This window comes from Lissotriton vulgaris, chromosome 3_1 (assembly GCF_964263255.1).
Source record: "Lissotriton vulgaris chromosome 3_1, aLisVul1.2, whole genome shotgun sequence".
Lineage (NCBI taxonomy): Eukaryota > Metazoa > Chordata > Amphibia > Caudata > Salamandridae > Lissotriton > Lissotriton vulgaris.
In genome coordinates, this window is record NC_141689.1 from 216,175,019 (window position 1) to 216,188,560 (window position 13,542).

A 13,542-nucleotide genomic window follows, 5' to 3' on the forward strand; every position below is an offset into this window, starting at 1 on the left:
TTCTAAACCCTGTTGTAGATGCCATAAAAAGTTGTCTTTGTTGGAACAGCAAGATATCTGCATGTGATATCCTGGCTTTGGCTACAATCCAGCGGCCAGTGACTCTGGCTCCTTGAGGCATCAAAAGGCCATCAGAAAACTAGGTGCCAAGTTATTTTTGGCCAAGTGGTGTAGGGTCACCGTAAAGTTATTCTAGTCCCCTTCAGGTAAGCCTCCTGACAGGGGATGATGTCCCAAGTAAGTATTTCACAATAGGGAGACGTTTTTTTCTTTCCTTGAGGTAATGATCCCTCTTATGGGACAGTTCAGAGACTAGACACTGTTCCTCAACTAGAATCTTCTCTTGTCGGAGGTGGTTCCTATAATAAAAGAAAAGTGAAGCTAGGTTCCCGATTCCATCTGCCAACCGCACAAAGGTGAAAGCTTTTCAGGCTCTGCAGGACATATTTAGAATGGCCAGACTACCTTGTGGATGATTCCACAAGGATGGGCCTGTTCCTGTCAGTTTGATGATTCCTGAAGTTCAGAACCTTATTTCCCCTGACTACAAATCCAGATCTTCTGCTTTGGTGCCGCTTTCGAAGAAGCAAATGCCTTCCAGCGTTTCAAACCTCACATGCTATTTCCAGTACCAGCCTTGGATCCAGCCTCTAAGTTGGCAGCATTAATCACTAGCTGAACACCTTCGAAGGGCCCAAAGATTGGCACAGATGTAACTTATATTGGATTGGAGTCCAATGCTCAAAGACCATGGCTGCTCAAAGGATTATGAAATGGAGTCTGATAGCCTTCTCTATGCGTACAATTTTGATGCTAGCCTTTTCCTGAACTTAAAGAAGTGCTAGTGTTCTCAATATGACTGCAGTAGTGAACACCACATAACCCTCTGGTCTTCTTTCAGAGCAAGTTAGTTTGTTCACCTCGTTGGTATAGAGAGTTGCAGACGCTTTGGAATTATCCTTTCTCACCACTGAGGCAAAATTCAACATTTTTACTAACGTTTTGAAGCTATCTTTTATGGTGTGTGAGCTACTGCTGCCTTTTACCAAAGAGCTTTTTGAGCCTGTTTTAACTGTCTAGGGGAAACCCTACCTGGGCCCTGCACTCCACAAACAACTGCATAGTGACAAAGAATGACATCTTTGGATCATAGGTTTCTGACATCGCCTCTTTCGTTGGAGAGCGTGGGGGTTCAATCCTTTTCACTAAAATGAACCCTAATTCCTTTCTTTTGGCCCCTCCAGACTTGAGAGTCTAAGAGGCTTGACTCTATGGGCTGAAACGTCTCTGCCTCTGACAGTTTAGCTATTTGAATTGCAAATGCCATATGCCTTCTTGGCCACTATATTCACGCCCTATGGAAGCTGTCAAAAATTGCTGCTATTGATTTACCTAAACACACAAAAAAAGCCAATTTCTGATTTGGTAAGATGGCTCCAAATAAATCGTAAAGAGTGGCTTGGATTCTACTTGTACTTGGCTCAGTCAATGCCATGATCGTTAGCCTGCTCCCCCACACTGGGTGCATTCCACAGACTTCCCAAAACACGTCCAAATGACTTAAGTGCACATGCTCTTCAATTAGGAACAACTATTTGGTGAGAAAGAGAGCTGCAATTGTGTGATCTCTAAACCTGACATCTCTTCCAAAACAGTACCCAGCAACAGAATAGAATTTTGGGGACTTCTCCAGGACACAGCATTTTTGTCAGTGGCAGCTTTCTCAAATGTTTCACACACCTCAGTAAAAATATCACTCTTTTTGGGACATGAGTGGATCTAGAAGATATTGTCATTAACAATAGCAGCACCTCCAGCCCCTCCTATCCTCCACTGGGTCTGCAGCCTAAGATCATGTTTTACTCCCTTCCATCTCACTGCCGCCGGCTTCGGCAGGGAGAAGATCTCCCATTTGTCTGCTGACTGGGAGACCATCGAGGCAGACCTCTAGGTCAAGCACATATCTGCACTGGCCAATCCTTACTCTCCTATCTTCTGCTCTGGACTCACTTATTCTACCAAGATGTGTTATCCATCACTCATCTTTATGTTGGTGGTTGACACTCTTGCCCTCCTGAACCTAGGGACCATCGAGGTGGTACCTTTGGAGGAAAGGGGCATGGGATTTGAGTCCATTTACTTCTTGGTCTATAAGATAGACATAGGCTTAAGACCCATTCTGGACCTCCACCCCTAGTTTTCTTCACCAAGTACAAGTTGAATACGCTGTCAGCACTCAATTTGGGGAATAGGTTGGACCTTGATGACTGTCAACTATTGCTATTATGACACCATTATTGACATGGGGCTCGAGCCGTCTAACTGAGAGAGCTGCTAGCCCAGCCATGCCCAGTGGGAGGGACTTGCCCCACTATGCCTGGCCGATAACTGTCAGAATACACTAAACTGGACTCTGGATCCAGCAGAGCTGATAGAGGCTTCTAGCTGCAGATTCATTACTGTTGAATTATCCCCATGTGTCAAAGTGGATGTTGAAGATTTTGAGCTGTACCCTTACGTGCCGGTAGGCATCATTCAGCTCTGCATTGTCCATGCCGTAAATGACGTACTCTGTACCTTTATATATGGCACCACAGCGTGCTGACATTAGTTCTTTCCTTTCCGCGCCAGATGGCACAGATCCATGAACAGCTACCCCTCAGTTACTTTTTGACTGGCTTTTTTTTAACGTTTTGTCTACTATTTTTGAGAAAAAAAATCCTTTCTCCTGGTGTGACAGGGATGTCTCCCAAGAAACCGGCTAGTTTTAAGCCATGTGGCGTGTCGCAGCGGAAGTTCACCTCCAAGCTCCAGGCCTCCACCCGGTATTGGGCTTAATCGAAGCGCCTGCATACTTGAACACTCATACCTTGAATCAGGGGATAAATTCACTGTGCAGATACTTTATTTTACAACCATTACCTCCACTGATCATCTATAAATTCAGCTCTAGTGGTGGGGTGGTTGATATTACCTCAATGAGACATTACCCATATTGACAACTGAATAGATAAAAAGCCCTGATGAAGTTGTGATAACGACAAAACACGTGTTGGCTACGCTTTGGAAACACAATAACTTGCTAAGAAGAATATTGGAGCAATTACGTTTGACGACTACGTCAATATAACTATTATAAATTAAGTGTGTTACGTGTGCCAGATGAATGTATATTGCCATATTTGGAATCTTCTGTAGGGGTCCTCACTTATGAATGTTGGGTGAACATTCATCCATCGTGTGCAGCGTATCTAATACTTTTGTGCGATAAATCCTAGGTGACAATCCAGAGTGACCGCTACAATACCCTCCTTTTCACCCCTTTCTCTGTCATTGAACAAGCATATTCAGCCTGATACATGATAGTACATATATCTTTGAAAGTGATTAAGTAAATGTGATCTGTTATCTCATCTACAAGATGATTTATAACATTTGTAATTGCATCTACCACTAAATCTCTTTTGCTCTTGAAAACTGTACCAGGTCCTGAGCCCTATCTCTCCATTGTTAGACATCTTTGGGAAAGATCACTTCTAATGAAATTCTGTGTGAGCTTCTTACGTCCACTTCTTGTTTCCTTCTGGTCAGTTTTATCCTGATTCGATCCAGGTATAGTCTTGTGATTGCTGCTCCCTGCAAACTTTGGAACCTCTGGTATAATTTGGTACAACTTATTTTTCTATGCCAAAGGTACTTATTACCACTTTTGAAAACTAGGGGCATTCGGCAGTATCAGACTGCTTTCCTACATTTAAAGTTATTACCACATCATGCTGTTGTGCTGGCTGTTACTTCTTTTTTAAAAGGTGCCTGCCTTACTTTGGAGCAAAATCATGAACTTTTAAAGCTGTATATATTGGCCTTAGATTATACGACCTGCCAGATGTACTTTTATGGGTGTTATTTTTAACTGGTTTAGAATCCCTGCAATCAGCATAATGTTGGTGGCTTTTGTATTTTGATCTAGGTATGAGGTTTTTATAAGTGTTTTTTAGAAAAACTTTTTGTTATGATTAAGTTGTATAACCGAATTAAGACCATGCTCTTGATTAAGTTGTATAACCGAATTAAGACTATGCTCTGTGTGTGAACTGGAAGGTCTTATTTTATTATGGAAGCTATATGCATTTTATTGAGACAATTTTGCAAACATGGCACTATTCTCTGCACTTTATTTGTACCATCTTGCTACACAAGACCGCATCGAGGGTGTAATTTACTGTTTTCGCTACGTAAACAATTCTTGTAGTCGTGCGGAATTGTCTGCTGTTGGTTTTTATCAAAACTGTAATTTTAGCTTCTCTTTTTATATTTTTTAAGGGATGGATTGTTGTGTTTTTTATTTGTTCTCTTATGGCCACATTTGTGCCCGAAAAAAGGCGAGAATTGAATTGTAATTGAATCTATTTCATTATGGGTGAGGTAAAGAACATTGCAAGTGGTGTGTGAGTTGTGGTTTGCATGGCTGATGTGGAAGTTACAGATACCCCTCACAACCCCACTCGTCTCCATTTATGAAGTGGGTTTTCTTAAAGTGAAAGTTTTAAACAATTACAAGGTGCACCTTGTTATAAATGCATAAAGTATTCATATTCAATGCTTTGGTATTTTTTTCTGGTCACGAGTGCCTGCTTCAAAAATGTTCTTAGCAGGGTAATCAAAATGAGAGGTTTTTTTACGTGATAGATATACTGTGGAAGAATTCATTACGCCAGTTTGTAACTAACAAATAACATTAAGTAGCACTATGGTAACATACGGGTCTTATGGTGCCGTGTGGGCAGATCTAATGAATCTAAGTGCTATTTTGCGACTGTATCGCAGTTTTCTCCTACTGCAAACCTTACTCCTACCCCAACCCCAACAAGGAGCGGGTCGTGTTTGCAGGGGCCACTGGTCGCTTATGGGTGCTGACGGAGGCGGCTCTTGCAGCTCGATTTAAAGTGGGCCCTGCTCTGCTTGTGTGTATTGTTGTTTTATTGTAGGATAATGTGGTCTTTTGTGAGTAAGAATGCACACAAGACTAGGCATAACTGTTCTGGACCCCAAGATTTAGGTAGTGCGAGTATCACCGTAAAATATCTATTTATTAATCTCCCAACATCATCTTGATTTGTTGCTTTTCAGTAGCAGGCGCGTGGCCTCTTGTGTGCCTGTTTGGTAATTTAATGCCTGCCAGTCAGGCCTGACGTGCTTGGTACAAGATGGCTCGCCTGTCTAGGCTCTGTCGCCTAATGGAACCCGTCGCCATTGTCACCGGCCCAGTGACAGATGCTCCGAGTTGAGATGACTTGTCTCGCGCGGGTTGATAAATGTGTTTCCAGTGCTTTGAAGGACAGCTGCCAGAAATTGCAATTTTCTGAATGTATGAAAGCTGTCATGCAGTACGTTTAGGTCCATAGAAGTTTTGTCTGCTTATGAACTTTATGTTCACAAAATAATTACATATGCTTCTCCCGGTGAATAGTTTAGGCACTTTAAACAATTGCTGTGCTTTTCAGAGTTAGTTGTGTTGCCAAGGGGTGGTGACTCTTACCTTGCTTTTTCGGTCCCCCTAGCGCGAAGTCTGCACTAATCCTCTTGTTTACCTTATGTGCAGCAAACAAAGGCAAGGTGGCTCGCAGCTTGCAGAATGCTGCTAATAATGCTTCCAACAATTCTGGCAGTGTTACTCCTAATGGAAAATAGGTTAAATGCAGTTAAGTACCAAGAAGAATCACAAATGTGAAACTGCTAATGACCCAGAATTAGGCATCTAGATCCATCCTAATTCTAAAAAACACAACCACGTCACCCGGACACTGATGCCCCTCCTCTATATATCCTGAAGCAGTAAAGGATCCAGTTGTGTAGAGGCACTTACACAAAATGGTCATACACCCTGTTGGACCTGGCATCATTGGTGTGAGTCTCCATTCCATTTTAACGGATTGCCTCCTCTGTTTTGATATGTTTTTGCTGGTTATATGCTTTGGGCACTGTGCCACTGCTATTCATTGCCAAAGTGCAAGTGCTCCCTATGTTAAATTGATGTACTTATTGGTGATTCCATGATTGGGTTATTTGATTTACCTGTCGACCCCTAGTAATGTGCACCATGTGTGCCCAGGGCTTGTAAATCAAATACTGCTGGTGGGCTTGCAGCACTGGTTGTGCCATCCACAAAAGCAGCTTGTAAAGTGTGTCTCAGGTCTGCCATTGCAAGGCCTGTGTGCAGTCTAGAACTGACATGTCGACTTGGCAAGTGCACCCACTTGCCAGTCCCTAAACCTTACCTTTGCTTCATATTAGACACCCCTATGGTAGGCTCAAGGGCAGGGTGCATTGTAAGTATAAGGTAGGACATACTCTGATGCGTGTAGCATGTCCTAATAGTACATTACAGCCATTTTCGTTTTTCACTATTGCAAGGCTACATGTTCTCCATAGGCTAGAATGGGCAGTTAGATTATTACATTCTTATAATCCTACCTGACTCATGGAACATGGTAGAAATTCGAATTAGTATGCCTGAACTCAGAATAATACAATACATCTTTTAGTAAAGTTGATTTTAATATTCTGTGTTTGAAAATACCACTTTTAGAAAGTAGGTATTTTCTTGCCTAACTGTCCAGGCCTACCTCTGCTAGGTTGTGTATTCCTTGTCTGGGTTTGTGCATGACAGGGCTGGGGGATTCCTGGAGATAGGCTGGGGCAGCCCAGTGGTGAATAGAGAGATATGCATCTAGATGGGAGGAAGGAGTTGCACATGGGACCTGAATAGGGCTGGGCCTTCCCTCTACAATGCTGACTCCACCTCGCGTGGCTTGTCTGATGTCTCTGCCCTGCACTGTGAAAGGAGAGAAGGAATCTTGTCAACAAAGTGCTCCAGAGCTGTGCCTTCCCTCCCCTGTGCTGGCTCCACCTCCTGTGGGGCGTCTGATGTCTGCCCTGCACTGTGAATGGAAGGTAGGAGTCATGTAAACATAGTGCTCAGGAACTGGTTTGAACTAGGCAGAGGCCTCTCTGCCTTCAGAGAACAAAGGATTTTGGGGTATAAATATTGGGACCCAGTCCCAAGAACTTTAGATCACTTCTGGAACAAGAAACCTTTTTCCAAGGAGAAGAACCATGGAAGCTGCAGGAGTTTTACTGTCCCTCTGCTAGTGTGCTGTTTACTGGGTTGGACTGCAGTGGTTGCTTCATTGCCAAGGAAAGGAGAACCAACTTTTTAAGGACTTTCATCATCTACAGAATATTCTCCAAGGGCTTGAACTGTGCTTGCCTCCTGCTGAAGTCTCAGGGACAAAAGACTTAATCTCCAGCTCCCCTCTGAATTTCCTTGCTTTGAATTCTATCTACAGACATTTGCGTGTGGCTGGGAGCTGGAAGCGTGACGCAGCTAAGGGAAGCGTGTCGCCGCCGCAGCTGAAATCGTCGCATCGCCGGAGAAGCGAGCCTTCGCCATATCTCCCTGGAAGCGTGTGTTCCTCGAAGCAGCCTGCTGTTGCATCACCAGAGAAGCGTGACGCCATCGAGAGAGCAGCCATCGCATCACCGGAGATGCGTGTCGCAGGACCTGTTGCGGCTCCAAAGTACAGAGTCGTCGCAAGTCTGCAAGGGCGCCTACGCATCATCATTGCAGCGTCATCGCATCAACACATCAAGGGCGCCATCTTCTCGCATCGCAACCCTATCATCGCATTGCATCAAGGCGCCATCTTGCGCACTGCAATGAGCCCACAGGCCGAGAAGCTACGCATCACCTCCGCACCGGTAAGGATCACAACGCATCCCCTACTCTGCGCAAGCATTGAGGCAAGACGCATCATTTCCCCCGGATCACGGAACCAATGCATCTCCCCTTTTGCGAGCCTTTTTGTTTACTTTGCGTTACACATCCAGGTACTTTGTTGAGAACTTTGTCGCATTTATCATCAACTTGAACGAAGTAACTTTTATCATCTTTAAAGCAATCTTACGTGTAGTATTGTGGATTTTTGTCGTTTGTGGTCTTGTGTTACGTCTATATAAAGAATACTTATTTTTATAAGACCTGTGTTGTGTCCATCTGTAGTGTTTTCACTGTAGTACTGTGTATATTCACGAATGCTTAACACACTGCCTCTGAGATAAGCCTGTCTGCTCGTGCCAAGCTACCAAGGGGGGGGGAGCAGGGGTTATTAAGGAGTGTAATCCCCTTATCCTAACTTAGCAGTAAGGGTCCCTATTTGGACAAAGGTGAATACCATTGCCAACTAGAGACCTTCAGTTCTAACACACCCCCTACGAGAAATCTGTGGTCCAGAAATGCTGCCTGTTGCTACTAAAATAATTCCAGGTTCGGAAGCATGGTTTAAAAGCTCTGATAGTTGTGGATCCGCTCCTGTAAAATTAGCTATGCTTTGCTTTACGAGTTAAACGTCTTTAAGTTCAGAAAATGCTTTCAAAACATACCTCATTAAAAGGGCCTGCTGCAGTTTCTTGTCTGAACCGGACTCCACCCTCTAGCCCATAGATTGGGCAACTCCATCTTGTAGGACCTTTTCCAGGATATGATATCGCAGATTGTGCGCAGGAAAACTGGAACAAATAACCGGGTCGGCTGGAATTCCCAGATTGAACAGAAAGAAAGGACCAGATAGTGCCCTGGATGGAGTGTCTGAAAAGGTGCAGGTTGTAGTTTTGTACCAAAACCCTTACATTAATAAATCCAATCATATTTCTGCAAAAGGACACATTTCAGTGATGAATAAGTGCATTACCACTGAAATTTATGTTACTCATCACTGAAATTAAGATTAACTCTCGGCTGGTTTTAGCGGCAGATATTTGAGTTAGTAGATAAGGATGATGGCAGACCTTAGTGTGCCATCATTGTAGGTGAATAAGAAGTCAAGTAGTTGGCTGACGCTTTAGTACACTTTGAGAGAAATTGATTTGGTAAATGTGTATTGAGACATATGGGAATAAGCAATAGATTCATGGATTAAGCATTGGAAATGAAGGGCATATTAATCGAGGCTAAAGCTCATATTGCAAAAGATGAATTTTTTAGTCTGGCCCCAACTAAGCAATTTCAAGAGCAAGCTTGAATCAAATCACCTAGAACAGGTGGTGGGAGGAGTAAGTATTCTGGATGCCACAGAGTTGAGGAGGGCAAATATATTGGTGTGTTTAGCAGTTTACTTAAAGGATTTTCACACAAGATCATATTAAAATAGAGAGCAGTACCAAGTGTTCAAAGAGTTTGAAATCTACCGGTAAAGCGAATGCGTCTGACTTGCATTTTCATTTATAAGCCAGACCTGTTGGCTTTGCCAAAACCTCCTGGCACACTGAATTTGTTTTCAGTAGCACTCTGTCTGAAGAGCAGAGGACGTACAAGGCATATTGATTTTTAACATTAGCCTGACCGGTTGATGTGGTTGCTAGGCATGCCAAATGACCATTCTTCTAATGGAAATCGTTAGCTGTCCTTTGAAATGATCAATGTGTCCTGCAGAGAAAATATTAATAATAAAATACAGCTTTTTCTAAACCGAGGTGGATAACGGAGAAAAGTGGAGACATTCTTCCACCTAGAGTTTCTGAGTGACTTCAATTAGATCACAAGAGGAAATTCAAGTTGTTTGAGGTGTCACTGAAAAATCCGAGGTGAAAAACATCCTTGTAATTTACTGTTATCCATGTACAATTTTATGTTATACATGGACCTCCCAAATCATCTGCCCCCGTGTTCAACATTTTCAGAGGTGCAGGATAACAACACAATTTCCTTGAGCAGTCTCAGAATCAATTTGCATCGTGCTGCCTGACTATTGACACACTCAACCACGGTCATGTTATCAGACCAGAACACCACAGAGTGATCCCTAAACCCTTCAGGCCATGTTTTCAAAGCCACCAGAATAGGGAACAGTTCGAGAAAAGCAATGTTACTCGTCAACCCGCACTCATGCCACCATGACGGCCATTTTTGAGCCGACCATTGTGTACCCAATATGGCGCCAAAACCCATACTCCCCGCCGAATCTGTCCAAAGCCCCAACTCCTCGGAAGACACCGCTGGTTTGTTCCAGACAATTCGACCATTGAAATCCGCCAGAAATGCAATCCAAATGCGCATGTCCTGGCGAACCTCTGCCGAGAGTCTCGTGCGGTGATGTCCTTCCTTCAAGCCGACCATGGATTGTGCAATCGAGCGGGAAAAGGGGTGCGCCATCGGTATCACTCTTAGGGCAAAATTAAACTGACCCACCACCTGTTGCAATTGATGCAGGTTTACTTTCGTTGCACGAATACATGTCTCAAGGGATAACCTGAATTTTAACACTTTTTCCTTGGGTAATCGAAAACAACCTTCCACCGAGTCGAGCTCGATCCCCAGAAACTCGATCAAGGTCGAGGGACCCACAGTCTTACCTGGCGCCAATGGCACACCGAATTGATTCATTAGGACACAAAATTCATGCAAAGCCTGTCCACACTCAGGATCCCCGGCTGCCCCCAAAAACAGAAAGTCATCGAGATAGTGCATAACATGTTGAAAACCTGTCTTCCTTGTGAATACCCACTGCAGAAAACAACTGAACTTCTCGAAATAGGCACATGAAATCGAGCATCCCATTGGCATACATCTATCCATGTAATAGCGACCCTGAAACTGAAAACCAAGGAGACGCTGATCGTCTGGGTGTACCGGGAGCAACCGGAACGCTGACTCGATGTCCGATTTTGCCATCAGCGTCCCGGGCCCCAGGCGATTCAACATGGCAACGGCCTCATCGAAAGATGCGTACCGCACCGAACACACTTCCGGGTCTATCGCGTCATTCACGGAAAGACCACGTGGGGCTGACAAATTATGTATCAGCCGAAACTCACCCGGGTCCTTCTTGGGGACCACCCCTAGAGGAGAACAAACAAAGTTAGCAACTGGTGGCAAATCGAATGGACCGGCGACATGACCTCGAGTCACCTCTTTCCCAATCTTCACCTGCACCACCACCGTGTGCTGCAAGACCGACAGTTGGTTCTTACAGTTTGGTACACCCTGAAAATCCCCCACTGGGATGCGGAAACCATATGAAAACCCGTTTCGTAACACCCCAGCGGAAGCGTGATCCGGGTATTCGCTGAGCCAAGAAATCATTGCCATGGTATCAATCGGGGTAGGTAAAGGCGCCCCTCGGACTGTATTAGACCTGTTTGGCGCCTCCCTTACCACCGTTATCACCCGTTTTGGCTCTGCACATGGACTCAGGATGGGATGGCTGCCCACACCCTCCACACTCATGTCTGAATTTGCATGACCCCTGGGGCCTCGTACATTTCCCTCTGTTAAAATTCCAACAGATCCCCCTTTTACCTGTGTTGCCACTCAGCTTCGAGTGGTACTCGTTACCTGCACCCGTCCGAAAGGGTGTCCCAGAGTTTTGGCGGGAAGATTCCCCCCCGTTACTCCCTACCAATGGTACCTTCAACGTTCCTGTACTCTCAATTTTTTGCCATGACACGGAGTCATAACAATCCCAAGTCAACAATGGGTTGTGTTCTTTAGCTTTTCTAAACAGATTGTCATAGCAGAACCACTGATTGCCCCCATATGCCACAGAATACTCCATAATACGCGACTGATAAATGGGTAACTCGGTCAGCAACTCGGGCCTGCGCTCGCCCATGATGGAGGTAAAAATGCCCCACGCTCTGCCCCAAGTACCAATGGTCTCGTCGACCTTAAAGGCGGCCATTTTCGCGCGCCAAACACTCGGATGCATGAGCTCCTTTTGACTCTTCACATGCTCTATCTCGTAATGGTCGGTAAGCAATGAAAACATGTTTACATACTTATCCGCCCAAATCAATTCCTTAATTTCTTGTGGGACGTGCTGGGCAATCTTCTCCCTTCGAGAAGGTACAGACCCCTCCCCCGCAATCGGCAATGGCCGCTTACCTGAAGTAGACCCCGCGCTTGTCGCCGAACTTGGGCCTGCTGTACTTCCAGCCGCCGGAACCTGTGGGGGAACAGAAGATGTTGCCTTCGCAGCCTCCCTAGATTCCCGCAGTTGCCTCATTACTGCCCGGGCGTCGTCAGCCGTGGCGCCCTCGCTATCGTTTCCCAACCACGCTGCCAATTGTGCCGCTAACTCGGGTGGCATATCCTCCCTGTTCACGGGGGTGAGCACCACAGGGATTGGATTCCCCTCTTTCGGCACCGGGATTGGCTCCTCATGTGGGGTTTCTGGAACCGGGGTGTCTCCCCCAAGTGCTCCCCTTCTGGGCCTCTTGCTTTTTCCACCGGGGACTGTTCCCTGCAAAGGCCGTTTCGGTCCTCCCTCCCCGTCCTTAGCCTCCACCTTTTTCTTCAGATCGGCTATCTCCTTCATGAGCGTGCGGAGCATCTGCTCGGTACCGACCCGCTTTCCGACTTTCTTGGGCATTCTCAGACGGGATATCTGTAAGACAAAAGAAAGATTACAACGCTCAAAATTGGCTCTTCGTTCCGTCTCGAGCTCACGTGCAGCGGGGAGGTGCAGCTTCAGAGCACAGGAACAAGAGGATGCTTTCTTGGCTTCCGCTCCTTTTATCCGTCTTCAGGGCGGGCGTAAACCTGCCCCCGCCTGCCTCCGAGGGCGTGGCCAGCCGCGTCGGTGTCTAGGCCAGCCCACTCTAGGCCGGGAAAAAGGCGCGCCCCGGCTACGCCGCTTCGGGCATACCAGCCGAGACTCGCCTCCCGCCCAAGATGGCTTCCCGGGGGGATCGTGGTACTCCACCATACGTTCGGGGGGAGCGAATGGTCGCCCCTTTCCAGGAGTTTTGGTTGCTGTGCACAACTTCCCTACCCCAAGTAACACCTGGTGGCCTGCCACCTACTTGCACCACCCTCTGAACATCACACATCTGCCTCCCCTCCAAAATAACTGGGGCTCCTGGGGGGGGGCATTACATCCTGTTCCAACTTGCCAATTAACTAATGTGCAGAAAAGAATCACTGACATGCTTTCCCTAAGATGTGCTACAGTAACACCTGCTGCAGTGGGCAATAGTTTTGCTAGGCAGAAAGGGTTTAATTCTGCTCTTTCACCCATTTTGTATACTGTTCAATTCACTTTGCCATAGTGGCAATAATCAAATAACTTTTATTAAAGTTAGACGTGGCATCTTTTGGCGTATTTCCCCGGTCTTTTTGCTTGCTGTCCTCCTGTTGCTGGTTTAGTTCCTCTGCACACTTTCTCACTGCTGTTCAGTGTTAAAGTGCTGGTGCTCCTACTGTAAATTGTGTTTATGGATTGGTGTTTCCATGTTATGCTTATTTGATTAACTACTAAGTCTTTAGTATAGTGCACTGTGTGTGCCCAGGACCTGGAAATCAAAAGCTGCTAGTGGGCCCGCAGCACTGATTGTACCACCCACACAAGCAGCCTTTCAAAGGTGTCTCAGACCTGCCACTGCAGTGTCTGCGTGCAGTTTTTACTGCCATGTCGACCTGGCAAGTGCCCCTTCTTGCCTGGCGATAACCTGGGCAGGGTGCAGTGTTTGTGATAGTGAAATACT

General features: G+C 45.7%; 1 protein-coding gene across 2 annotated transcripts in view; it reads left to right on the forward strand.

Moving 5' to 3' along the window:
• PIK3C3 (phosphatidylinositol 3-kinase catalytic subunit type 3) overlaps positions 1-13,542 on the forward strand; it is a 682,135-nt gene that overhangs the window by 190,409 nt on the left and 478,184 nt on the right. The window lies entirely within an intron of this gene.